Source organism: Vulpes vulpes, chromosome 12 (assembly GCF_048418805.1).
Source record: "Vulpes vulpes isolate BD-2025 chromosome 12, VulVul3, whole genome shotgun sequence".
In the NCBI taxonomy this organism is placed as follows: domain Eukaryota; kingdom Metazoa; phylum Chordata; class Mammalia; order Carnivora; family Canidae; genus Vulpes; species Vulpes vulpes.
Window position 1 is genome coordinate 94,867,930 of NC_132791.1, and position 27,538 is coordinate 94,895,467.

The window sequence follows — 27,538 nt, forward strand, 5'->3', positions numbered from 1 at the left end:
CTTTCTTTCTTCCTTAAGGTCTAAGAGCACAGTATACGCAGAAAGCTCAAATGAGACATGACTTCTTTTTCTTTTAAATACAGAAGTAGCTCCTCAAAGAAACTACTATCCAACCTGAGACAACATTATAACTATTATATTGATATAATTATGATATGTATCATAGTATCACCTCTAATTGTCTGGAAAGACAATTGTAAGATCAGTAGGAGTAATTAAATTGGAGTTACATCAAGGCATGGTGAAAAGAGCACCAGAGAACTTGTAACATCACTCCTTACTAGTTGTGTGCCCAGATCCCTTCACTTTTTCAACTCTAGGTTTTCTCATCTGAAAAATGTGGATATGATTCCTGTCCCATCTATTCTACAGAATTCTTGTGAAAGGCAAATGAAATAAATCATGTAAATGGGTCCTGGAGATGATAAAGTGATGTTTAAATGTAATTTCATGTTATTTGCTTATGAAAATTCTTTGAAAAGTTAACAGCACAAATCAAAGACTGATTATTATTGAAATTAAACTTGTTTACTGTGTGCTTCTTTCATGTGGGCACTCTCAGTATCTTTGGTTTATGTAATGATAAATCATAAATGTGGCACCAGATGTTCCTTAGTCCCTGAGTTCTGGGAAGCATGTCAGAAAATGTCAGGGGTGACCACTGAGAAGCATTCAGAGTGACTTAGTTGAGCTCTTGGTATCTAAGACGCGTAGCAAAGAAGGCATATGGTTTTAACTGTTTAGGGCTTACTTTATGAGCTAATTGGTATTTAATCCAATGTGCTTATTTGCAAAAGTCTCTATTAAGATACAAGACTTTCCAAATAAACATAAAAAATCCTTAAATGATAACTACCTAACCTCACATCTACAAAAATAGCATAGTTTTTAGTTCAATTTAGATTTGTTACATACTTTCCTCTTTCTCTCTTGAAAAGTATAGTTGAATGTAGTACAAGCTAATTTTCTTATTTTTTTGCGAAGTACAAATGAAAGTCTATACTACTGTATTTTCATAAGTGATCTAAGTTCCAGAGGAGAAGCAAAGTAAAAGTTGAAAGCTAAGAACAGACATGTGACAACATGTCCATCATTACTGAAAAATTAAGAGATTTCTTTCAGTTTGCAGAAAAAATTCATCTCCTGCAGATATCCAAATTGTCTCAAGACAGAAAAATTTAAATTCCAAATTGACATTGCCTTCAAGTTTTATTTTGTCTTAAGTTACATGTCCTCTCCATTTAACCATTGCTAAATGAAGTTCAAATCTGTCACCTTCCTTTATTGACTTACATAGAATAAGACGTACATTTACTTTTTTCCTCCATTAGGGGTGAAGGGTATTGTGAGATGGCTGGAGAAGACATAAGCATAGTCTGACGCCATGGCATGGATTTTCATGGTTGTGCCACACAAAATTGTTTATTAATTTGTCTTATTTTTATAAAAATGTGATTAAATATATATTTTTCCACATACCCAAAAGTGGTAGAAGAAAAATATGCTAACTACATAGTTGACTTCTCTCTCTGCATTGGGCAAACAGATCAGGAATGTGTCATCAACCTACCTGGAGTCAGAAACTACTCTTCCTCCAGAAAATATACACAAACAGAAAATTTTTCATTCAATTGATGGATCCACCAGATAGCAATTGACTTAAGAGTCAGAAGCCCTAAAGAATGAGGAAGGCAATATCTTCTCTTCATTTTTTAAAAAGACCCATTATGTTCTCCTCTTACCCTGTACGTGCTGTGTGCCTAAAAGATCAATTTTGCGTTAATGTCTGACAGATGGGTGCTTGATCAAGAATAGTGGGTTCCAAATGCCATTCAAGGAGGTTATAATTTTCCATATTCCTCAACATGTGAAAAAAAATAAATACAACCAGAGGGTGTTTATTTGGTAGAGTAGAATTTTTATTCCTTTTCATCCTCTCCTTTTTCCTTTGGGGCAGAACAGGACTTTCTTAATTAAGAGAATAACACCTGAAGCTATTCCATAGGAAGTGGCAATATTGGCTAAAAGGGATGTGTTTTATTTATTTTTTTCTGCAGAAGCTCTACTCTGAGGAATCTGAAAGACCTCAGGCCTCCTCCCCCAAAGCACAGTAAGGATCTAGCCTTAGAGCCAGGAGCAATGCTCAGAACTCTGGGAACCCAGTGAGGCTTACATAGGATAGAGCTGTAGCCTGGAAAAGGTGAACAGGGTTGAGGAAGAACTGAGGACTGTTTGGGGTGGTGAGGTGAGTACAGAAGGGGATGCAAGAGAGAGATAGGGAAACCTCAACTAAGTTCTTTATGAGCTGAACAGCAACTTGAAAGGAATAGCAAGAAGAAAGTTGTATACCATTATACACACTCTCTCAATATGTGATCATCATATAGTAAGAGAGTTTCCTTTTACATAATGAACTGAACTAGCACACCATTCCAAACATTGCATTGTTGGTGAGATGTTGGCAACTTATTTCTTGAGGAAAATCAACCTTCGTTCAGATAGAATGTATGCTTTCTTCACTGGGAAAGCCTTGCTATCAAAAAAAAAAAAAAATCAGCTCAGTTAAATGGTGCAGATGGTTTGTAGACTTATAGTTGGACCTTTTTGAGTAGCACTGAACCAGAAAACATCTGAAGTAGCTGAAGTCAAAAATAGGAAACTAGGCTGGTCCTACGTACTCAGGAGCTATGGCTTTGGTACAGACATGGCCAAGACCTAGAACCACACCACACACAACCAGTCATGAAAATGGCATGAAGCAGCATCAAGAAACCCCAATCACAAAGATAAAAATCTGTTAAGGGGGTGGACCCTAAGTTCCTGAGGAACATGTGCTTTGCCAAGAAGTACAAGAAGGGCCTAAAGAAGATGCAGGCCAAGAACATCAAGGCCACAAGTGCATGGGCTGAGGCTTTCCAGGTTTTTGTCAAGCCCAATCAGGTCAAGCCCAAGATCCCAAAGGGTGGCAGCCACCAGCTCAATCAACTTACCTACATCTCTTATCTCAAGCTTGAGACACTTGCACATGCCTACATTGCCAACAGTCTCAGGCTCTGCCAGCCAAAGGCCAAGGGCAAAGCTCAAACCAAAGCCCAGGCTTCAGCTGCCACTCAGGCTCTGGCTCCCAAAGGTGCCCAGGCCCCACGAAAGCTCCAGCAAAGAGGCTTCTGTTAGCCAATGTGAAGATGGAAGCACTGCTGTGACCCCTGGCCTTCCGTCTGCATAGGACTGGTGTCCTCCTGTGCTATTTGTACAAATAAATCTGAATCAGGAAAAAAAATGAATAAATAAAACTTAAAATAGAGAGCTCAGGTTCTGAAATTGGGTGAGTTGATTGAAATCCTATGAGTGCTCCTGGGTAAGTTACTTAATTTCTCACTTTATTTGATCAGTGGGAATAATCATGGTAGCATCTGACTGGGTCATGAACATCTAAAAGGAACAATTCCCTTGTGTGTTTTGGCAAGTAGTAACCACTCTATAAATGTTAGCTGCTAATATTACTTTTTCTTATTTGTTCATGACACATGTATTAAATGTAATTTATCTACATAAAAACTTCACAGCTTAGGTTCTTACCAGTACTGAGAATCTAGATCACGTGGATACATTGCAGTTGAGTCACTCTTAATACTTCTTCCACAGCATGCTGCTTGAGTGCAGTGGAAAGACTAGCATGAATGAATATTTTAAGTACAATGAAATGAAAATTGCCAATGTCTGTTGGCTGGAACCAGAGAGCACCAACGCCAAATGGTTAAAGCAAATGTGTTGACTCATGTAATTGGAAGTACAGAGTAGGGTCAGCTTCAGTGCTAACTTCATCCTGGCTTCTGGGTCCATTTTTCCTGGCAATCCTTTGACCCAGGCTTTCTCAAAACATTGATGTCACCTCTGGAGTGGTAGAGAGATAATAACATTTCAGATTTGACATTCTGCAGCCCACCAGGTCCAGGGAAAGAAAGCATAAGTTTTATCAGAAAAATACGAATGGACTTTCTCAGAGCTCTTGATTTCAATGTTCCCAACTTGAGTCACATGCCCTTTTCGGAACTAATTACCAGCAAAGGAATCTGATTACTCCTAGACTTACGAATCTCATAGGAAGGACCCTGAAGGAGAAAGCAGTGGTGTTTTCAATAGGTATGATAAGAAAAGAACAATAAAACCTTCCAGGAATTCCCCTCCCCCCCTTTTTTTACCTTCTAGGAATTCCTAAAGGAAAAATATCTACATATAGTCATACTATGTACTGTCAGACCTTGAAAAGCATTTAGAGATAATCTGTCCAAATTCTTCAGCCTATAGAAAAGGAACTCAAGGCAAAATAAATAAAATGAATTGTCCAAGGCTATCCAGCCAAAGGTGGCCCAGCTGTGACTCTAACTTGGGCATTATTATTTCAAATCTATTGTGCTTTCAACACCAGCCAGTTTTTCTGCCATCTTAACTAATAAAAACAAAAACAAAGCATGTAATTCTGATTGTTTGCCCATTGCTTAGGGATTCCAGCTGCTGATAGGAACCATAACCTGGACTGAGGAGAAAAGTAAGTGCAGTTTATGTGCTATAACTTGTTCATAATACCTTTTAGTTTCTTTAGAGAATGTAGATTATCTTTCAATAGTTCCGTCTTGTGTAGTTATTTTGCCCCTTATCAATAAAATCTTTAAAGGACATCCAATGTTCTGAGAAAGAAATATAGTACCTGAGAAGCAAACTGTATTAATTTATGATGACTACTGTTTTGTATCATAACCTCTTGTATCCAATTGAACCAGTTTTATCCTGGCTGGATTCTTTGAACTTCATTGTTTTGTTGTGCAGAATTATAAGAATATTAAAAAGAAGTTTCTTATTTTGAAGCTTTCTGCTTAATGCATTATTTCATTGTATTTGGAATGGATCCCAAAGTAACTCTTATTCTAGTGATCAACCTCACATACTGAAGGCTTTATCCTTAATTATTCTAAAAATAGCCACATACAGTTTAGTTGACTTTTTAAAATCCATATCTCTGAAACAATTTGGGGAAGGAAGCAATGCATACGGGAAGCCTCACTGGTATTCTGTTTCAGGCCAGCAACTGAATCTTTAATGTAAATCTTTAACATCAAATTCTTAATGTAAAAAAATCAGTCACTGGGCCAGCAGACCAAATGACTGGCCTGTGATCATCAGCCTCTTCCATTCTGCAAAATATTTAAGTGGGATTTTAGTGTTACGATATAAAGGCATACAGAAAACTTGCAATATCTTTTAAATATATAGTTCCATGAACTTTGTCTCAAATTCCACTAAGAAGGCTTCTGTCTTCATAGGGAAAAAATGGCAATGTTTTTAAAAAGTATTTAGCTTGTGCATACTTAGACTATAGAACTGAAAAATTCCTTTCTTATCCTTTTAGCTATTTCCAATGAGTATTGTACCATTTCTAAATATTTGATGAAGGCAATAAAGTGGATTAGCCCTTCACACTTCAGTGGATTGTGGATTTACTCCCAGTTGGAATCATTTCTGTCCTAGGAATATCAAAATCAGTGACCTTTTATATGTCAATTTGTTTCTCCATCTGTCCCACAATGTAGATGTGAGGAATTGGACTAATGCTATTGAACCATGCTTTCCTCTTCTTAGATGTCAATGTGTTGATTCCTATATATTGAGCTTCTTTGGCAATTTTTCATGTGTACTATTTCCCTTCACTCAAGTAAAAGTACTTCACAAGGAAAGAGTATAAGGATAAAGTCTAAGATTTGTGATTCATTCCTAGCTCTTCTTTTTAGTTTATGTTTCTCTTAGTTTCTTCTAATATTCTGGTTCTTTTACTAACTCAAGCGAAATTGTCTATTTTTTCTAGATATATAATTAATTCAGATACAGTGTTGCACCTGGAAAAAAGAATATCATAGGAAAATGTGTTCTAATTTTCTGCATTGCCAGTTTTTTCATATGGGGAGTTGGACCATGTAGCCTATCTTAATTTAACCACAGTCTATGAAATAATGCATATTTGTCAATAATCAAAGTATAGATTGAAGGGATCAGATGTATTCTTAATAATTTCTGAGATGATATCATGTATTTAAATTAAAGGGGATTTCAGCCAAGTAGGTCATTAACTTAAGGCTTTATTAATAAATCTTGATTTTATGTAATTATTTTTGAGCCTTATACTTTTGAGTGGGTAGATGGGAAGAATTACTATCTATCTGCCACTCTTTGCTTTCTGCATATTGTCTTCCTGAACTTAACCCTGATTGTGGTAGGTTAAGTTCCTTTTACCAGGTTCCTTTTACCATATGCTTCAGAGACTGATGGCTATGTACACAGGTTCCTTTTACCATATGCTTCAGAGACTGATGGCTATGTACACTGTACACCTTGAACTTACACAGTATCATATGTCAATTATCAATAACCTGGAAAGGAAAAAAAAAGAGTGATAGTTTACTGTTTGGGTTTGAAATGTTTTGAAAATTAGATATCTCTGGGTCTCAGCCCTGGCTGTGCACGTCTCTTCTTTCTGTCTAGTATTTGGGTTTTGGTTTCTGATCTGGATAACTCCCTTAGCCTCCGTACCTCATACTCAATTCAAAGGTAACCTTTCTAGATTATAACTCCTGATTCTCGTGAGGCATTTCAGCCTCTAAAAGTCATCATACAGACAGAAGTTGTGTTTATCCATTTTGCCTTCCTCCCCTTGATGCCTGAGCCTGTCTTGCCCCAATGATAGAGTCTATTATATCTCAAAGCAAATATGGATCAAAATTTACCAGAGGCACAAACTGGTGGTCCAAACATAAGACCAGCTCACCAGCATGTTTTTATTTGACTAGAAGCATGTTTTAAGAAAAGCTAAATATGTTCAGGCAGGGAATGGACTCTCAGGTTTTGAGTATGAGTTCCTGCCACTCAGGTAGTCTCAAATCACACTGTGTTCAAATAAATTGCTTGTTCCCGAAGATATTTGAAATTGAGATTGTAAAACCTGGCTTTTACCATTCAAATATTTTATGTTAACCCTGTTCTGTTTATTTTTTTTTTTGATTGGTTGGTCATGTGTTTTTGTTGTTTTGTTGTTGTTGTTGTTTTTAGAGAAAACTTATTCTTCCATTCTTTCTAACCTGAGCTTTTCTGATATTATGATATCATCACTGCTTCCATACTTGACATTATTTTATTCTTGGTGATAACATAAAGGCAAACATTGGTGGCTGGACATAACAACCTCAGTTTCATCTTATGTACATAAACAGCTCTAATGCACTAAAGAGTGTGAACATGATGAGTGTTGCTGTTTACAACTCCAATGAATGTGCTTCTGGGTCAGTTTAGAGTGACAAAAGTGAAAGCAGTCCTGTATGGCATAAGTGTTCTTCCCATCCTTTAAAGAACAATGTGAAATTAATTCTTTGCTCTTTATTTTTGTGTATGTATTAGTTAGAATTGGATTTGGTTGCAAGTGATTTAAAAACAACAACAACAAAAATAATGGTTCCTTGAACCAGACACTTTGTGTATTTTATTCTTACTTTAGGGTCTGGCAAGGTGGTCCAGAATTAGAATAGGAACCACAGATGCTCAGGCTCTTTCTAATTTGCTGCTTCTTTATTCATGAGGCTGCTTTAGCTCCAGCCATCATGTTCACATTCCAGCCAAAAAGAAGGAAATTAGAACAAGAAAGGGCATACTCCACCTTTAAGGACTCACACCAAAAGTTTTACACGCATATCGATTTATTTTCCATTGTTCAGGGTGCTATCACTTGACCATAAGTAGCTACATGAAAAGTTGAGAAAAAAATATACATGTCCAAATATACTCAGCATGTCTGAAGTCAAAGCCAAAATATCCTAGTCTCTAGGTTCATTATTTATTTTAATAACATCTATGTTTATTATAAATGATAAATCTTTGCTATGGATATTTTAAATGCTAAAATATTTTACATTGAGGGCTTACAATCATTTTAGTTTACTGTATTAATTTCACTTGTGGTGGATTTACCTGTTGAATTTTTCCATGAGTAATGAATTTAAGTGCATCAAATAAGGAACTCAGAGAAAACAATAAAGGAATGCCAAACACACAGGCTTCTCTTAGGGAATAGAATTATGTTGCTCATAGCTCTTTAGACATTCTGGGATCACATCAAGAGAGGTTTCAGAGAGCAAAAGAAAATGGGATAGAGAAACAGGGTTGAGCAATCTGCAGAGCAGGGAGGTGGCTAAAAAGTTATGGACCATCATGAAGGAGCTGGTCAAGAAACCTAAAGGAAGGACATTTCTGCTGGAAGACTTAAATTGGTAGCCCAACTCTGAAGCTAAAGCAGTGGTAGGCAGATGGTGAAAGCAGAGGGTATTCCCTTAAAACCTCAGCATGGTGTCTAGGAATGGCTGCTGTGGAGCCTTTGTAAATGTTTGCCAAAAAAAAGGGATGACCTCGCTCAGTTGCTTGGGGCCTGCAGACCTATAGGATGTTAGCTTTGGCAACAAAGGACACCACCTGCAGAGCTTCCGCTTCCCTACATCAGCAGAGAACCAGGGCCTGTGGCCACATGCATCTAACAAGAATCTGCAAGACTCTCCTCTAGCTGGAGACTTGGAAACTTCTGCAGAAAGCACTCAATTGTCCCTTCACATGAGGTCAAGGTTAGAACTGTGACCTTCAGTCCTTGATGCTTCCCCAGCAGCCCCGGCAATGCTTTAGTGATACAAGTTGTAGCTTTCACTCAATGTACAACAATGAAGCATAAGGTTTGGGCTTTACTTAGGGGCCACTTCTCTCCCAGAGACTATCTTCTCCTTCAGAAGTTTACTCATTATTTATCTGAGGGAATACAGAATAATTAGAACACAGAAGGGACTCCTGAGTACTCAGAGGAAAAAGGCACTCAAAATTCACCAGTGAAGTGGACTGAATCTACAAGCCCACATTCTTAAAAGATGAATAGGAAAGAAAAAAAAAAGATGAAGGAATAGATTAAATCAGGACAATCCACAAAATCCTAAAGTATCTTATCTCTCTCCCTAAACCAGAAATAAGAGATTAAATATACAGAAAATGTCCAGATCACATATAAAAATAGAACTCTGACCCACAACCAGCAGCAACCTACCCAGGAGACCAATGTCCTATGTACAGTATAGACATACCTCAAAGGTACCGCAGATGTGGTTTCATATCATCACAATAAAGTGAAAATGATAATAAAGTGAGTCAAGTTCATTTCTTGGTTTTCCAGTGCATATATGAGTTATTTTACCCTATACTATGGTCTATTAAGTGTGTAATAATATTATGTCTAAAAAAATCTTATATATATACCTTACTTAAAAATACTTTATTGCCAAAAAAAAAAATCATCTGAGCTTTCAGTGAGTCATAATCTTTTTGCTGGCGGAGGGTCTTGCCTTCCTGTTGCTGGCTGCTGACTGATCAGGGTGGTGGTTGCTGAAGGTAGGGCAGCAAAGACAATGATGAAGTTGCCACATTGAAAAACTCTTCCTTTCGTGAGCAGTTTTTCTATAGCCTTTGGTGCTGTTTGATAACAATTTACCCACCGTAGAGCTTCTTTTAAAGTTGGAATCCATCCTCTCAAACCTGCCACGACTTTATCAACTAAGTTTGTATAATATTCTAAATCCTCTTTTGTTATCTCAACAGTCTTCATGGCATCTTCACCAGGAATAGGTGCCATCTCAGGAAACCACTTTCTTTGCTCATCCATAAGAAGCAACTCCTCATCTGTTCAAGTTTTATCATGAGATGGCAGCAGTTCAGTCACATCTTCAGGCTTCATTTCTAATTCTAATTCTCTTGCTGTTTTACCACATCTGCAGTTACTTCCTCTATGGAAGTCTTAAACCCCTCAAAGTCATTCATGAGACTGGGAATCAACTTATTCCAAACTCTTGCTCATGTGGATATTTTGACCTTGTGAGTCACCAAGGTTCTAAACGTCATCTAGGATAGCGAAATCTTTCCAGAACGTTTTCAATTTACTTTGCCCAGATCCATCAGAGAAATCACAATCTATGGCAGCTCTAGCCTTATGAGATTTATTTCTTAAATAATAAGACTCAAAAGTTGAAATTACTCCTTGATCCGTTAACCACAGAATGGATGTTGTGTTAGCAGGCATGAAAACAACATTAATCTCATTGTATATCTCCATCAAAGTTCTTGGGTAACCAGGTGCATTGTCAATGAACAGTAATATTTTTTTGAAAATTTTATTATTTATTTATTTATTTATTTATTTATTTATTTATTTATTTATGAGAGACACACACACACAGAGAGGCAGAGACACAGAGAGAAAAGAATGCTCCATGCAGGGAGCCCAATGTGGGACTTGATCCTGAGACCCCAGGATCACACCCTGGGCCTAAGGCAGATGCTCAACCACTGAGCCATCCAGGCATCCAGAGCAGTAATATTTTGAAAAGAATCTTTTTTTTTTTCCTGAGTGTTATTAAGTCTCAACAATGGGTTTAAAATATTCAGTAAACCATGATGTAAATAGAGTATGCTGTCATCTAGGTTTTGTTGTTCCATTTATAGAGTACAAGAAGAGTAGATTTAGCACAATTCTTAAGGGATTTAGAATTTTTGGAATGGTAAATGAGCAACTTATAAAGTCACTAGCTGCATTAGCCCCTAACTAAAGAGTCAGCCTGTCCTCTGAAGCTTTGAAGGTAGGCGTCGACTTCTCTCTAGCTATGCAAGTCTTAGATGACAACTTCTTCCAAGAGGAGGCTATTTGAGGTACATTGAAAAGCTGTTGTTTAGTGCAGCCTCCTCCATCAATGAACTTAGCCACCTCCATCAAAATTCTAGATAATTTTCTGCAGCTTCTACATCAGCACTTACTGTTTCACCTTGCATTCTGATGTTATAGAGATGGCTTCTTGCCTTAAACCTCATGAAATTCAGACTAGCTTCAATCTTTTTTCTGAAGCTTCCTTACCTCTCTCAACTATCACAGAATTGGAAAGAGTTAGGGCCTTGCTCTGGAATAGGCTTTGGCATAAAGGGATGTTGTGGCTGCTTTGATCTTCTATCCAGACCCCTAAAATTTTTTCTATATTAATAATAGGATTGTGTTGATTTCTTATTATTCATGTTTTCCATGGAGTAGCACTTTTAATTTCCCTCAAGCACTTTACCTTTGCATTTACAACTTGGCTAACTGCTTCATGTGGGAGGTCTAGATTTTGACCTCTCTCAGCTTTTGAGTCTTCCTCAATAAGCTTAATCATTTCTAGCTTGTGATTTAAAGTGAGAGATGTGTGACTCTTCCTTTCACTTGAACACTGAAGGGCAATATAGTGCTATTAGTTATCTTAAGTTCAATATTGTCATGTCTCAGGAAATAGGGATAAAGACAAGAACAAGTGTCGGTGAGGCAGGCAGATCACATACATTTATAGATTAAATTTTGTCTTATATGGGTGCAGTCTTTGGTGCACCCAAATAATTACAAAAGTGACTTCAAAGATCACTGATCACAGATAATCATGACAAATATAATAATAATTAAAGAATTTGAAATATTGTGAAAATTACCAAAATATGATGCAGAGACATAAAGTGAACACATGCTGTTGGAAGAATGGTGTCCAAAAACTTACTCGATGCAGGGTCATCACATACATTTAATTTGTAAAACATTGAATATCTATTCAATGGTTGATATAATTGAGTATCAAATGTAATAAAATGAAGTCTGCCTGTAACCAGTCCAGGAAGCCAGCCTGCTGTAAGTCAAACTTGCAGGAAGCTTGATTCTGTCTTGAGTAACAATCCAGAACACAAAACAATGACTTTAACAATCAATCCCAAATAGTCAGGAACTAATTAATGAGAGCTTCCCTAGTTTTGTCCCGACCTCTAACTTAGGACTGACAAAAGAAAATCAAATATGTACCCCTAACACATCACATAGGATGCCCTACTTTTAACCTGTCTACTGCTTTGGTATGCCTGCTAGCTTCCCTTTATCCCACTATAAAGCTATCTCCCTCTTGTGCCTGCCTTTGAGTCTCTCTGTGGTTGACTCTCTCATTATAGATACCTCAGAATAAGTGTGTTCTTCTTTGGCTGGTCTTTGTTTATTTTTTCTGTTCTGTTCACTTCACTATTGTTAAATAATAAAAATTCAATCAACTACATTTTAAAGATCTGGCTTTATTAATCAATGCATGACTCAGACAATATCCCATTTAGCAAGTAAAGGGGATCGCCAAAGGGCTACAGGGAAGAAAAGGTTGTTAAAAGTATAGAAGGAGTGAAAAAAAGGAAATAACTGGCAAAAAAAAAAAAAAACATTGGTTAGGCAAGGGCACCCTCCTAAGGGAAATGGAAGGGGTCTATCAGTAAATTTCCTGTACTTATAAGGAAGTTCCTATGTTGACTGGTCAAAAGTTCCATTTATGAAGGGTTGTAATTGCAGTTAAATCAGATATTAAGTCTTGGTTTACTGACTTCAGACCTTAACCTAAGTGACACCATTTTGGTTTTATGATTTCTTTCTTTCTTTCTTCTCTTTCTTTCTTTCTTTCTTTCTTTCTTTCTTTCTTTTAGATTTTATTTATTTATTTATTTTTTATTCATGAGAGGCACAGAGAGAGAGACAGAGACAGAGGCAGAGGGGAGCCCAATGTGGAACTCGATCCCAGGACCCCAAGATCATGACCTGAGGTAAAGGTAGATGCTCAACTACTGAGCCACCTGGGTGTCCTTGTGGTTTTCTTTATAACAACTCCCCTACTTTTGATCAGACTCTTGGCTTAACTGAGATATGTGATCAAAATTCAAGGCATTAGAGTTATGCTCAGTAATTTTGCAGCTCTTGTTGTTCCTTTGTGTGATATTCACAGATCATTAAATTTTTGCTTAATCTCTGTGATAATCACAGGTTACAACTTCAGGTTCACATGGTTTGAGTTGGTGTTTCTTTTTTTTTTCTTTGATGTTCTTCTGTAAGGAAGATCATTTATTTGATGGTTAGTGACTGCAAGATGCATTTAAAGCCTTTTTAGAGGCTATAATGCACCAGGAGGACTATTGTGGTTACTATAAACAGGATAATTTCCAATGTTTGAAGCCATGATCCCCAACATCCAAACCAGTCAAATCAAATAAGTCAAAGAAAGACCATGCTGAAGGAGTCACCTTTTATCTATTTTTTTAAGAGGAAGGGGGGCAGAGGGAAAGGGAGAGAGAGAATCTCCTTTTTTAAGATTTTATTTATTTATTTATTTATTATTTATTTATTTTTTAGAGAGAGAGAGAGAGTCGTGGGGGAGGAGCAAAGGGGAGGGTGAGGGAGGGGGAAAGAATCTCAAGCACACTCCTCACTCAGCACAGAGCCCAATGCAGAGTTCAGTCTTACATCCCTGAGATCATAACCTGAGCCAAAACCAAGAATCAAACACTAATGCAGGCACCCTGGAGAGAATCTTAAGCAGGCTTCACACCTAGCATGGAGCCTGATGTGGGGCTTGATTTCATGACCCTGAAATCATGACCTGAGCCAAAATCAAGAGTCAGATGATTAATTGACTGAGCCACCTAGGCACCCGAAGGAGTCACCTTTTTAAACCAAGTGGCTTACTTGGTGATCATATGTAATTGAGTTTTAACTTGCCCAGAAGTGTTAATCCAGGTACTGCAGGTGATGTTGGCCACAGCAGGCATCTCTGCTCAACTAAAAGATAATCAAGGACTATCCTATTATCAAGAACAATTTTAGCCAGAATGTCTTAAGGATCTTTGCTGGTCAACTATTGCTTTAGCAACAGGTTCTGCAATAATTTCAAGAATTAGGGAAAAGTTCCTGATCAAAGCATCATTTATTTATATTAATTCCTAACCAGGGAAATAGGAATTTACCAAAAGGAGTGAATCCCAAATCATGAGAGCTTCCTGATAGGTCCTTTTTAACTCAATGATGTAAATTTAGGGGAGTCGACCAATGAATTTTTTTAAGTAGGCTCCACACCCAGCATGGACCTCACTGTGGGGCTTCAACTCATGATCCTTAGATTAAGACTTGAACTGAAATCAAGAGGAGGTCACTTAACCAACTGAGCCACCCACGTGCCCTGAGATGTCTTTCTTTCTTTCTTTCTTTCTTTCTTTCTTTCTTTCTTTCTTTCTTTCTTTCTTTCTTTCTTTTTCTTTCTTTCTTTCTTTTTCTTTCTTTCTCTTTCTTTTTTTTTTTTTTAATTAATTTTTATTGGTGTTCAATTTACCAACATACGGAAAAACACCCAGTGCTCATCCCGTCAAGTGTCCACCTCAGTGCCCGTCACCCATTCCCCTCCAACACCCGCCCTCCTCCCCCTCCACCACCCCTAGTTCGTTTCCCCGAGTTAGGAGTCTTTATGTTCTGTCTCCCTTCCTGATATTCCCCAACATTTCTTCTCCCTTCCTTTATATTCCCTTTCACTATTATTCATATTCCCCAAATGAATGAGAACATTGCACTGTTGGGGATTTATCCCAAAGATTCAGATGCAATGAAACGTCGGGACACCTGCACCCCGATGTTTCTTTCTTTCTCTTTCTTTTTCTTTCTTTCTTTCTTTCTTTCTTTCTTTCTTTCTTTCTTTCTTCTTTCTTTCTTCTTTCTTTCTTCTTTCTTTTTAAGCAGGACCACCTCCAGGTAGTCAGGCTTTTTCTTTTTTCTTTTTTTTTAAAGATTTTATTTATTTATTCATGAGAGAGAGAGAGAGAGAGACACGGGAAGGGAGCCCAACGTGGGACTCAATCCCGGGTCTCCAGGATCACACCCTGGGCTGAAGGCGGCGCTAAACCGCTGAGTCACCCAGGGCCACCAGATGTCTTACTTTCTAATGAAAAGCTAAAAGGTGGAAGGTGAGGTGGACAGGGAGTGGGGGTGACTGGGTGACGGGCAGTGACGTGAGCACTTGACGGGATAAACACTGGGTGTTATTCTATATGTTGGCAAATTGAACACCAATAAAAAATAAATTTATAAAAATAAAAAAAAAGAAAAGCTAAAAGTACAATTAGATTTTCCTGTAGCCTGAAATAAAAGATTGCTTTAAATTCCAGAGGTTATCCTCCTTAGACTGGGAGATACAGATGAGGGTGTTATCTTTCCAGGCCAATGCCAGAGCAAAGGAAAGGAAAAGGAGAAAGGTTTCATGTTCAGTTAATGTATGAAGTTTTGATCTGTCATCTTGGGTAGAAGCATAAACTGATTGTCTTTTCATCAATTTGATTCAAAGGTTTCTAGTATCTACACAGGACCAGGTTATCAGGCTGAGACTTCCTTAGCTGTGTGATATGTACCCAAGGCTCAATGTCTTCTAGTTTTACAGCAGTATTAGTTATCAGGAATACTTGGTAAGGTTCCTTTCAACTAGGATGTCTTCCTTTGATGACATTTCCAGAATATCCAGTCATCATACTCTACACTGTGTCTAACAGGATCCTTTGAATTGGGATCTAGGGAAGCTTCTTTAACCTGTTGATGATAGGCTTGAGTGTAAGACAGAAGAGACTTATAGTAGTAGCTGGTTACACTAGCACCAGACAACAAGAGATCAGCAGAAGGATATACTGATAGAATTCTGAAAAAATCTGCAAGGTTTTTGTTAAGGCTCATGTAATTTGTCCAGTGAAGTGGGTGCCCTATTCACCAGAAATTATAGAAGATATACCCCAAGTAGGAAACATTTTTAAGCATTCTCTCCATTGTGAGGGCATAGGAAAACATACAAAAAAATAACAAAAATATATTGATACATATTGATATCCCTTCTTTCTAGATATGTCTCCTAAAGCAAAGAAAACAAAAGCAAAAATAAACTATTGGGACTTCATTAAAACAAAAAGCTTATGTATAGTAAAGGAAATAATCAACAAAATGAAAAGGCAACTTAGGGGATGGGAGAAGATATTTACAGTTGACATATCTGATAAAAAGTTAGTATCCAAAATATAAAACTTCTGAAACTCAGTATCCACAAAATGAATAATACAATTAAAAATGGGAAGAACACATGAATACACATTTTTCCAAAGATGACATATAGATGGTTAACAGACACATGAAAAGATGCTCAACATCAGTAATCATCATGGGAGTACAAATCAAAAACACAGTGAGATATCACCTCACACCTGTCAGAATGGCTAAAATCAACAGCACAAAGAACAAGTGTTGGCAAGGATGTGGAGAAAGAGAACCATCTCACACTATTGGCCGGAATGCAAATTGGTGCAGTCATTCTGGAAAACAGTATGGGGGTTCCTCAAAAAGTTAAAAATAGAACTACCCTATGATCCAGCAATTGCATTACTGGGTATTTACCCAAAGAATACAAAAATACTACTTCAAAAGAGTACATTCACCCTAATGTTTATAGCAACCTTGTCTACAATAGTCAAATAATGGAAACAGCCCACATGTCCATCAACTAATAAATGGATAAGGAACACTGGATATACATATATACAATGGAATATTACTCAGCCATAAAAAGAATGAAATCTTGCTATTTGCAATGACGTGGGACAAAAACAATTTTTCTAGGATTATGGACCTGACAGATTAGATATTGATGGTACACTATTTTTGCAATTTTATGGAAGTCTCCCACAATGTTCACAATGTTCACAATGTACCATGGTTCACTCACCATGGTACATTTAAGATGACTCAGATTATAAATGGGATTAAAAATGGGACTTGCCAGGGTGCTAGGAAGAACCAAGTAGCTATGTTAGGCTTCCTGTAGCCAGGACTACTCATTAAATTTACAACCATTATTTACCTATCTTAATTTCTCTGATTCAGGAACAGATTGTTGCCATGTTACAAGTTCATCAGGATGGCAAAGTTCTGGCAATGAGGGGCCATTTTTTGTAGAATCAGAGTAGACTTTATCCACATGTGACACAATCTTACAACATAAAGAAAATCTAGTATTACTTCCTATCTGACAATGTTTTCCATAAAATTAACCTATCGAATACACCTAAGTAGTCTAACAAATCCTTTTAAATGTTCTAAGTTTAAAAGACTTAATCAAGCCAAAAATCGACCCCCCCCCCCCAATCAAAAAAGGAAAAGATGGAAACTCTGGTGGCTCATTCGTTGAGCATCTATCTGCCTTTGGCCCAGGTCATGATCCCAGGGTCCTGGGAAGGAGTCCCACATTAGGCTCCCCACAAGGAGCCTGCTTCTCCCTCTGCCTATGTCACTGCCTCTCTGTGTGTGTCTCTCATGAATAAATAAATAAAATCTTAAAAAAAAAGAAGGTAAGAATAGAAAAGAAAAATGTTTGTCTTTTTTCTAATTTTGCACTGGCTTACTCTTAATATTAAAACTTATTTATTTCAATCTTAGTTCTGACCACACATAAAATTCCTTTCCAAAAATTTCCTTTTCACAAACCATCTACAACTTTTCTTTCTTTCTTCTTCCCTTCCTTTCTTCTTTCTTTCTTTCTTTCTTTCTTTCTTTCTTTCTTTCATTTCTTTTTCTTTCTTTCTTTCCTTTCTTCATCCAGATTTTGTCCTGATTTTTCCCTCTTTAAATAATTGGCTTCACTTTAGGACAAAATTACTTTCTTTTCCCTCAAAAACTTTATTTCCATTTCTCACACTATTTCTTACCAAAACACACATCTTATATCCCTTGCATACAAAGTTGTTTCCCTAATTATGTAGTCTTAATTACATTTACTAGAATTTTTAACTCCTAGAAATCTTAATGTCTAGTGAAAAAAATAGTAAGTAAGCAATTGTTTTGCCAGTATTCTTTATCTTGGTAAATTTATAGACACATTTCATAAGTTGTAAAAATTATGAAGTACCATCTTTAAATAAAACACAAAACATATTTACTAAAAGATGCAAATTTATCTTCAGTTTTCTATAATAAGAAAGGCAAAAGTAGATAAACCCATGTTCAGTAATTAAGGTTTCAGTATTTTATTTATTTGGATTTGATCTTAATACTGAATGAATTTAACTTAACTTATCATTTACCCCAACTTAGCAAAACTGTAAGGTTTTAGGTTACCAAATAAATTTGGGAGACTATTTAAAATTTACCTAAAAATTTAAATTTTATTTTCACCTATTTAATTTACTTGTTCTTAACAATTATGCTTATGTTACCCAATAAAAATTTTATATGAGACAGACATTAAAATTAGTCATTCTTCCAAACTATTTTAAAAAGAAAAAATTTATAACAGAAATCACATCAACTTATTTGACTTTCATAAACCTAGGTAAGAAAAAGCTTGAACTTTAATGCTGATAACTCTAAAGACATGTCTATTTAAATTAAACCGACAATCAAAAATTTTCCCAGGTCACCTGAACTTGAAAAACATTTGAGTTATTTTTTATCTTCTTGAGAGTTTTGGAATGCTCACTCTTTACAAGTGTTTGTCTTTAAACCAACTGAATAAAGCTTTTTACAAATTAATTTTAGCAATACCATCCAGAAATAGAACAATATCTCACATTGATAACATACACATAAAACACATAGATGCAAAGATCCTATGGTTACTAATATTTATGCAGAAGATTTTTAAGATTTGTATTTGTCCCTGAAATTAATCTGAAGGAGAAGGTACTAGAGCTTGGGCATAAGAGCTCTTTTAGCAGTTTGTATTTTTAAAGTCCCTATCCTCCTTTTTTCCCCACCTTCAGTCTCAGGTGATTGTGAGCCATGTTTACATTTTAAAGGCATAATAAGATGTATAACTTCGAGGGACAGAGGAAGAAGTCCTTCCAAGAAGGAGCCAATAATGTACAAGTCATTCGAGATAAATAGGAAAAGTTTTGGGATTGGTAAAGGAATGGGTGAACTTTGAACTGTCTCTAGAGCTCCATATCTAGTTTTGTAAAGATTTGTAAGATAAGGATACTTGCTTTTAATTCCCCAAAGAACTGAGTTGTAAATAAAAATAAGCCCACACTCACTAATAATCTAGAAAATGCACATTACAATGAGACCTTCTTTCCTATTAAATTATTATTGTCTGTTAAATGGACGAGAAAAAAAAAAGAAAGAAAAGGAAGGGACAATGTGAACTTTTATTTTTCTCTCTCCACTGGGCTCTACAGAGATTTGGAAGTGCCAATTCTGGTAAGAATTTTCACCCTTTCCTGGCTTCTGCCAGTTTTTCCAAGGGCGTTCTCTGGGGGCTGTAGTATTTGCCAAAGCTCCCTCTTGGCTGTTTAAGGGAATAACATAGAAAATCTCTTTTTCTACAACTCTGGGAGTGACCTTATGGGGGCCCTTCTTTGAAGGTAGATATGGGAGTGTCTGTAAGGCCATTAATTTGGCAGACTTTGGTTTTTAGTTGTGTAGTCTTTTCAGAGTGGAAAAAGAATTGAGACAGAAATCAGCAAGATGAGTGCTCAACAAAAGGGGAACGGTGGGAGGTATGTCAGCCTTATAGTTTTCTGTTTTAGGTACCTTTTACATCTTCAATTTTATATTAGCTTTTTGCAATGAAACTGCTTTGAAACTTTGAAATCTTTTGGAAGCTTCAGCTTGCCAATTAAAACAGGGTATCCCATTCTGTTTGCTTTCAAGTGCACTTCTTAAATGATCTTATCTAATTGGAACATTCCCATAATGGCCATGGTATTGCTAGGCTGTAATTCTCTGAGGGCTGGCAGTAGTTTGGTAGAACCTTGGCCACAAATAGAGTTAACCCACATTTCTGTCCAGCCATATCTAGCCGCAAATGGGATGCAACTCACATTTCTGTCTGGCCTCATTTCCGAGCCTGATAAGTACCAAGCCAAGTTCCTCAGGACACAAAATGAGCTTAGTAAGATTTTGCTGTTTTTGCTAGAAATGTGTAACTTCTAGGACTCTATATTCCTTAGACATAAAATAAGCAGGTATGCAATAAGATGGCATGCTTGACTCTAGAGTTTAAGGATCCCCTTACCTAAGCCTTTGAGTTTCTAAGAGGTGAACCAATGCCTTAAAGGGACATATCACATGGTGGGGGGACATGTTTTATAGTGAACTTCATTGCATGAAAGTTTTCTTGAGGTTGGTAGTGACCAAGTGTCAATCTAATCTTGGCACTTGAGGTAGTAAGCACTCTAACAGCACTCTAAATGCTCTACCCATGGCCACCATTTTTTGTGGCTTTTTGGCTTGAGATCCCTGCAGCAATAGTCTTTATCTGCACAAAACAAGGCAAACAGACATGTACACTTTCACATATCAGCAGTAACCAAGCGATGTTACTGCACACTGGCCACAGGAAGGGTCTGCACACACCACCACCAATTCCCGTGGATACTTGCTGAGGTTTTCCACCTGGGGAATTGCGGTCTGAAAGGCTAGGAGCTTGGCTCTGGGTAGACCCGTCTATAAGCACAACTGGGCTTTGGACAAAACTGCCAGTTCAAGTGGACTCTGGGCATACATGCCAGCTCCATTGGGCTCCGGATATAACTGTCTACCAGCTCAACTGAACTGCCCTATCAAGAAAAGCCAATTATAGTGGGAGCTCAAATGCAAAAAGAACAGAGCTCAGAGCCTCTAGGCCACAGCCCTCAGAAATGTCAAGAGAGACAGTATACTGAAAGGGTTCATGGGTACCATGCCTGTGTTTCTCGTTGTCCCTGAATGCTGCTAGAAGTTCACTTTGGATCCCAGTGCCGCCACCAAATCTGTGAAATAACAAAAATTCAACCAAGTAAAATTTAAACGTCTAGTTGGCCTTATTAACCAATTCATGAATCCAGCAGCATCCCAGGGGATCACCATAGGGCTTCAGAAAAGGAAAGTTTTTATAGGTAGAGAGGAGCGGAAAAAAGGAAATTGTTAGCAAATAATTCATTGTTTTAGGTAATGTCTCCCTCCTAAGGAGAAGGAAAGGGTCTATCAGTAAATTTCCTATGTTGACCAGAAAATTCCCATGTCAGAAGGTTAAAGGTTCCATTTCAGGGGAAGTGGGGAACGGTGAGGGTGAAACTGCAGTCAGGTTAGGTACTAAGTCTTGGTTTACTGACTTGGGCTTTTATCCTACGTGGTGCCATTTTGGGTTTGTGGTCTTCGTTTTAACACTATGTACTCTACAAAACTAATCTCATCAGCTCTCAATGCAGACTCCCCATTAAATAATCACCTTATTATCATTAAATCAGCTTTAAAAATTATTTATTTATTTGAGAGAAGGGAAGAGAGACAGAGGGAGAGAATCTTCAAGCAGACTCCTTGCTGAGCCAGGAGCCTGACATGGGGCTCTGTCTTACAACCCATGAGATCATGACCTGAGTCTAAACCAAGAGTCAGATGCTCAACCGACTCGGCCATCCAGGAGCCTTTAAATTCCTCTTATTTTCCTCTCTCAGAGAGCCTTTCCCTCCTCCCCACCCATCCACATGATGCCCTTTCTTCAAAACCCTGCTACCTCCAAACTTCTACTGCAGACTAGCAGCAACTAACTAGTCTGATGTGTTTGGTCCATAGTCTTCCCATCACCTCCTGAAAGCATTTGGCATTCCCCTCTCTCTGGTGCACATTTGGGAACTTGGATTATTTGGTTCTGCATTTTGTGTTGTCTCGTGATCTAATTTGAATGTTTGGCTGTCTTCCCATAAAGCCCTGAAAATTCATTAAGGGGTCTCTCATAGCAGGGCTCTTCAAAGTAGGGTCCACAGACCACATCAGCATCACTTGGCACTTTTCATAAACGTGAAAGAATTGGAGCCTGCCCTAGACCTATCTAATCCGGAGCTCTCCGGGTGATTCACATGTACACCAGTGCTTGAGAGACAATGCCCTATAGCCTATGGCACTCTTCTTAGGCCATTGGAAGTGTTCAAAGAATACTTGCAGAATTGAATTGATTGCTTCGCTTTGAATGAACCAAGGCTTATAATGGAAGCACTGCCTTCCATCTTCAAGGACTGAACAAATGCCGCTGAACAATACCTCTTTGCCCAGAGAACACAGGGCAAAACACACATTAAAAGGCAGCTCCTCCCCACGCATTCGGCTTTCACACACTTGAGAGACTTCAAGGAGCAGAGGTTTTTATGGTCTGTGATGAGTGAGTTAAATACTAGCAAATTCAGACTTAACAGTGGTGCCAAAGCTTCCTCTTAGATGGGAAGTTTTGCAGAAGAAAGAAGGCTAATGACCATGGAGAGTGCAGTTTCAAACCAGGGGCCAGATCAAAAGCCAGACACTCAGTGAATGAAGTCTCAGGAGCTTCGAGCTGCAGCACACAAGACGGGAGATCTCTCCCGCACAAATCCAATGTACCCTCTCCACGTGAAGCAGTCAGAAAATTGGAAATAGTGCCATCAGGGCAAAACTGCCAAAACCAAAATCTTTTTCTTTCTCCCCAGACATAACTCCTAATGCAAAATCTAAGCTTCGTAAAAAGTTGAAACCAGTTGGAAAAGTTGAGGATGTGAAATTACATTTCAGGAGAATCTCGCATGCAGTTGGCCAGGGTGTGTAGCTACAATCACTATTGGAAGAAAATTGGCTGCAGAAGGCAGATCCTGCGTACCTCTATTAGCTTCCTTATATGGAAGTAAGGCTAGATGACTGCTTTTTTTTTTTCTCATTATTTTTCAAAAAACACATGAAGTTGGTAAGAAAAAGAACATTTGAGATTAGAGAAAGAGATTGTAGTCTTGGCCTTGCATGGAGATCTGACAACCACCAACTCTCCAGGACTCTCTTCTCACTTTTTTTTTTAATAAATTAATTTTTATTGGTGTTCAATTTACCAACATACAGAAAAACACCCAGTGCTCATCCCGTCAAGTGCCCCCCTCAGTGCCTGTCACCCATTCTCCCCCACCCCCCGCCCTCCTCCCCTTCCACCACCCCTAGTTCGTTTCCCATAGTTAGGAGTCTTTACGTTCTGTCTCCCTTCCTGATATTTCCCAGACATTTCTTCTCCCTTCCCTTATATTCCCACTTTTATAGGACAGTGTTTTCTAAATAATCCGTGAGGTCTTTTCATAATGGAGGTCCAAGAGGGCCAAGGAATGGCCTGTGAGAGCCATTAGCTGGCTGCACTAAAGGATCCAGAGACAATCTAATACAAAATCAGGACTGCTGCTCTGAAGGGGAGTGAAGACACCCTTCAGGCCCCACTGGCCTCATATCATACACACCTAACCACATGACTATGCTTCCTATGAAGAGCAAGCTTCCTCTGAAACAGTCCTTGCTTCTACTGCACAGATTTTATATTCTTCTTAAAAATTAAACTAAAGGGGCACCTGGGTGGCTCAGTCAGTTAAGCATCTGCTTTTGGCTTAGGTCAGGATCCCGGGATCCTCGGATGGAGCCCTGCGTTAGGCTCTCTGTGCAGTGGGGAGCCTGCTTCTCCCTCTTCCTCTGCCCCTCCCCCAACTCATGCTCACTCTCTCTCTCAAAGAAATAAATAACATCTTTAAAAAAATCAAACTGAAATTAGAAGATAGAATCTGAGGTTTGCTGTTGGCAATGCTCTGTACATAATGGCACTGGTGGGAAAAAAATGATAATAAAAGGGAAATACATAAATAGCCCAATAATTCCTCCAAATTCCTGCCGCCAAAAGAAAAACGTGATTAACATTCCACACAGTGATGTGAACTTGCCTGCAGATGGAAAGCCTGGTAAATACATAAAGCCACCTTAAAATGTGAGTCTTATCATGAAACCATCTCGGCAATTAGACACGATGCGCAGAATAAAGAACTAAAAGCCAATTAGGGGTCCCCTGGGTCCAAGAGAGATTTCATAAAAAATTAATGCAGAGTAAAATAGAAACCATCTGAACTGCAGCTGATGAACACGTGCAATACACTTTGATCGCCAAGTCTCAGCCACAGAAGCATTTTCCACTATCATTTGTTAGACTGGAAAGATCTGTCATTTTCCTGCCTGTGCTAGAAGGCATCATTAGCTTAGAGAAGAAGTAGAGGGGGTCGGAGTGAGGATCATAACGGTTGTACTCAGTGGTTCTAACCTGTTCTGAGGAACCAAGGTGGTCCAGAATACAATGAACACAATTCCATAAGGCTGAGCAACGGGAAAGAGCTCTCGAGGGTGGAGTATCAGGGTTGAAGTGTCCAGGATGGATGATACATGTTGCTCTTTTCCTTCATCGTCGCGTATAGGAGCTGACCACAGGCCCTTGAGGAAACAGCTCATCTCTCTCTTGCTCGATGCTGAATCCCCTACAGTAACTGGCAATATCCCTGGCCCAGACAGATGTCCAAAAAACCTATAGTTTATTGTAGTCTGTTGACTGACAAGGGTGGGTAAAGGTGTGACCAGCTCAGGTTCCTAAGCATTCTACGTGGTAGAAATTGACTAGAGACCAAATGGGAGTTCCGGTGAGGCTCTATTGGGGCTTATGTTCAAGCACAAGGGAGACATCACAGAGCAATGGTCCTTCTGGCTGGCTCCCAGAACAAAGGTTGGGAAAGTTTTTAAAGGGACTGAAGTAGAAAAGAAGTGATGTTTAAGCATGTAGAGGTAGAGATTTCTTGATACCTGTGCACCTAAAAGTCATGTTTCTTTGCGTCACATGGCTCGTTATTACTGTGTTAAATCTCCACCTCTGGGCATGGTTGTGAGCATAATGAGAGAGAAAGTTGGTGAAAGGTCAGTACTGGGGCCCACCTCGGTGCAGACCTGGTTTGGTTTCATTTTTGCCAGTCTTCCTAGTGGAGCACTTCCTTCAGGTAAGCATCCCACTTCTGCATTCTTACAGGAAGTGTTCCTCAAGAGGCACAGAGTTTCAGTTATCAATGAACTCTGGGCTTTGCATTCAGGGTTGAGGGGACCCAAGCCAGCCCCTGCTGGGTCTCAGAGGCACCCCACAGAAGGCATGGTGTCCACCAGGTATAGGCTAGCTGCCTCACTCTATTGTCTCCTGTTCATTCTACTTTAAAACTGTTAGAAGGTGCCTTCTTGCCTATGTCACCACTCAGAGGATAGATTTGGATAGCTGCAATCAATGGTCTTCGAGGAGAAGCAGGAGTCCAACTCCACAGGGACCTTGGAACATGTAGATCTAAAGGGAAATTTTGACTAACAGAGAGAGAGTGGCTTGACAGAAGTGTATTTTAGCTTAGACATTGAATTTGACTTAAAACAAAAATAAAAACAAAAAATTTCATTCAAGTCCCAGATGTATAACTTACCAGCTCTGTGATTATGAACACATCCCTTCAACTTGTCAAGCCTCAGTTTCTTTATTTGTGTTCAGAGGTATTGCAGAGGGTTGTTTTGAGACTTAAATAGCAGTCGTGAAAGTGCTTTGTATGGTATAAGTTACTAGCAACTAGAAGGTATTAATATTGCCAATAAATCCACAACTGTGTTTTTTATAATCAATCCCATTTTAAAGAATAACAGAAGATACAATTGCCTTTTTAGTTGAAGACATTTTGAGGGCAGGATGCCTGGGTGGTACAGTTGGTTGAGTGTCTGACCCTTGGTTTCAGCTCAGGTCATGATCTCAGGGTGGTGAGATGGAGCAACGTGTTGGGCCCCTAGCTCAGTGTGGAGTCTGCTTAAGATTCTCTCTCCCACTCTTTCTGCCCCTCTGCCACCCTCTCTCTAAAATAAATAAATCTTAAAAAAAAATTTGCAGGCAAATGTTAAAAATCAAAATAATTTCAAATTTCTATATCTTACTCTAGGCTGTTCAATGCTATGACACCATTATCCCCATACATAAATATAAATATATATATACACATATGTATAATACATGCTTTATGTATGTATAAACATATATGCTTATGTATGCAAATAAATGCACATATATCATAGAATTCCTACATAATAAAAAGATTATATCCATATGGGAATTAAAATATGTACAGTAATAATAAATTACATATATGCATATATATAGACACACATAGAGATCTTAGTACCATGGAAAACTATGTAAATTAATACTCTCACGGGACAAAAGACTTGAAAGAAATCATGCCACGTTAGTCTCAAGTTGATTTAATTAGCTTGATTGTGTTCATTTATGACATACTTTTTCTTTTCCTGTAGCACCATCTCCCTCTCAAAATGAGATGTTGCCTGAAGTTTCCAAGTTTATATGGTTGAAAGCAATGCAGGCGAGGAGGGACGAAGTTGGCAAAAGTGGGTCAGGGTATTTATCACCATTTATCACCAGATTTATCATAAATCACCAGATTTATCACCATTCGTGGATACCAAGCATCTGTGCTGATATTTCCAAACTCGACCTCCAGAAGCTATATGGTGCCCTCAGATTTATATATCCTCAGATTAGGGACTGGCAGTTGTTGCCAAAGTATGCAAAATGGGTTCCCAGGTCTGGAGGTATAGGACTCCCCTGTGCTGCCCTCAGTACTCTCTTCATGATTAAAACAAGTTTGATCTGATGGACATAAAAACCATGGGATAAGTGGTCCAAAGAAAGTGGGAGAGGGGGGATGGGAAGAAACCCTGTGGGTTAGAATGTAAATGGGCAGTTGGTTAGCATTTTGGGGAAGGGAATGGGCACATATTATTTACCTAAGGACTACTATGTATGAGTGAAGCAATTTAGGAAACACAAATCATTATTTACCCTTGCAGCTATTTGGAGCTTCCTTTTATGTGGCCCTCTGATTTGGAAACTCAACTTTAAATGAGTGGCTGACTGTTCAAGGCAAGAAACAAAGTAAAACCAGCTCTTCATACATAATTTACCAAAAGCCCTTACTTCCCATTTTTTTGTCAGCAACCCATATTGCTTTCATCGATCAGATAGTCTACTAACGTTAATTCATTAATTAATCAACACATATTTTGAATATATTGTATAATGCAGATTAGGTTCACATGAAAGACATTTGTCATGGGAGTGAAAAAGAAAGTCTATGAAATTTGGAAGTCTATGAAATTATTGAAACAGTCTTGTTGACTAAATTCCAAAAGACTAGCTTTTAATATACTTCCCCTGTCTGGACTGTATGCCTTAAAGGTGACATTTCTTATTCATCACACAGTCCACTAATAGAAGATGTTAGATAAATGCTTGTTGGACTAACGTGTTGCAGTTATCTATTGCTTTGTAACGAACAACCATCCCAAATCTTAGTGGAAATAACAGCCACTTTATTTAATTGCTCAGAATTTTATGATTTTGGCAGAGCTCAACAGAGTAGCTTGTCTCTGTTCCATGTGGCATGAGCTAGAATGGCTTGCCTGGGGCCAGAGGATGCATTCTCAAGATGGCTCACTCATGCAAGTGGTGAAGTGTCAGGGACAGGTTAAGGCTGACCTGTCACTGACAGGTGACACTGGGACAGCTAGGTTCTTCTTTCTTATCCACATCATCTCAGAGCCTCTACCTCTCCATGTGGCCTCTCCAAATGATCCCTCCACATGGTAGTGGAACTGCATAAATGTGTAGATAGATGATAGAGAGATAGAGATATATAGATACAAACTGTTTTTATTTAAGTTAAAAATAAGTTGTGGACAAAAACAAAAAAAATAACTTGT

General features: G+C 38.3%; 1 protein-coding gene and 1 pseudogene across 1 annotated transcript in view; both read left to right on the forward strand.

Moving 5' to 3' along the window:
- The window catches only part of F13A1 (coagulation factor XIII A chain), a 407,954-nt gene that overhangs the window by 212,153 nt on the left and 168,263 nt on the right, over window positions 1-27,538 (forward strand). The window lies entirely within an intron of this gene.
- Window positions 2,705-3,174, forward strand: LOC112911100 (large ribosomal subunit protein eL29 pseudogene; annotated as a pseudogene).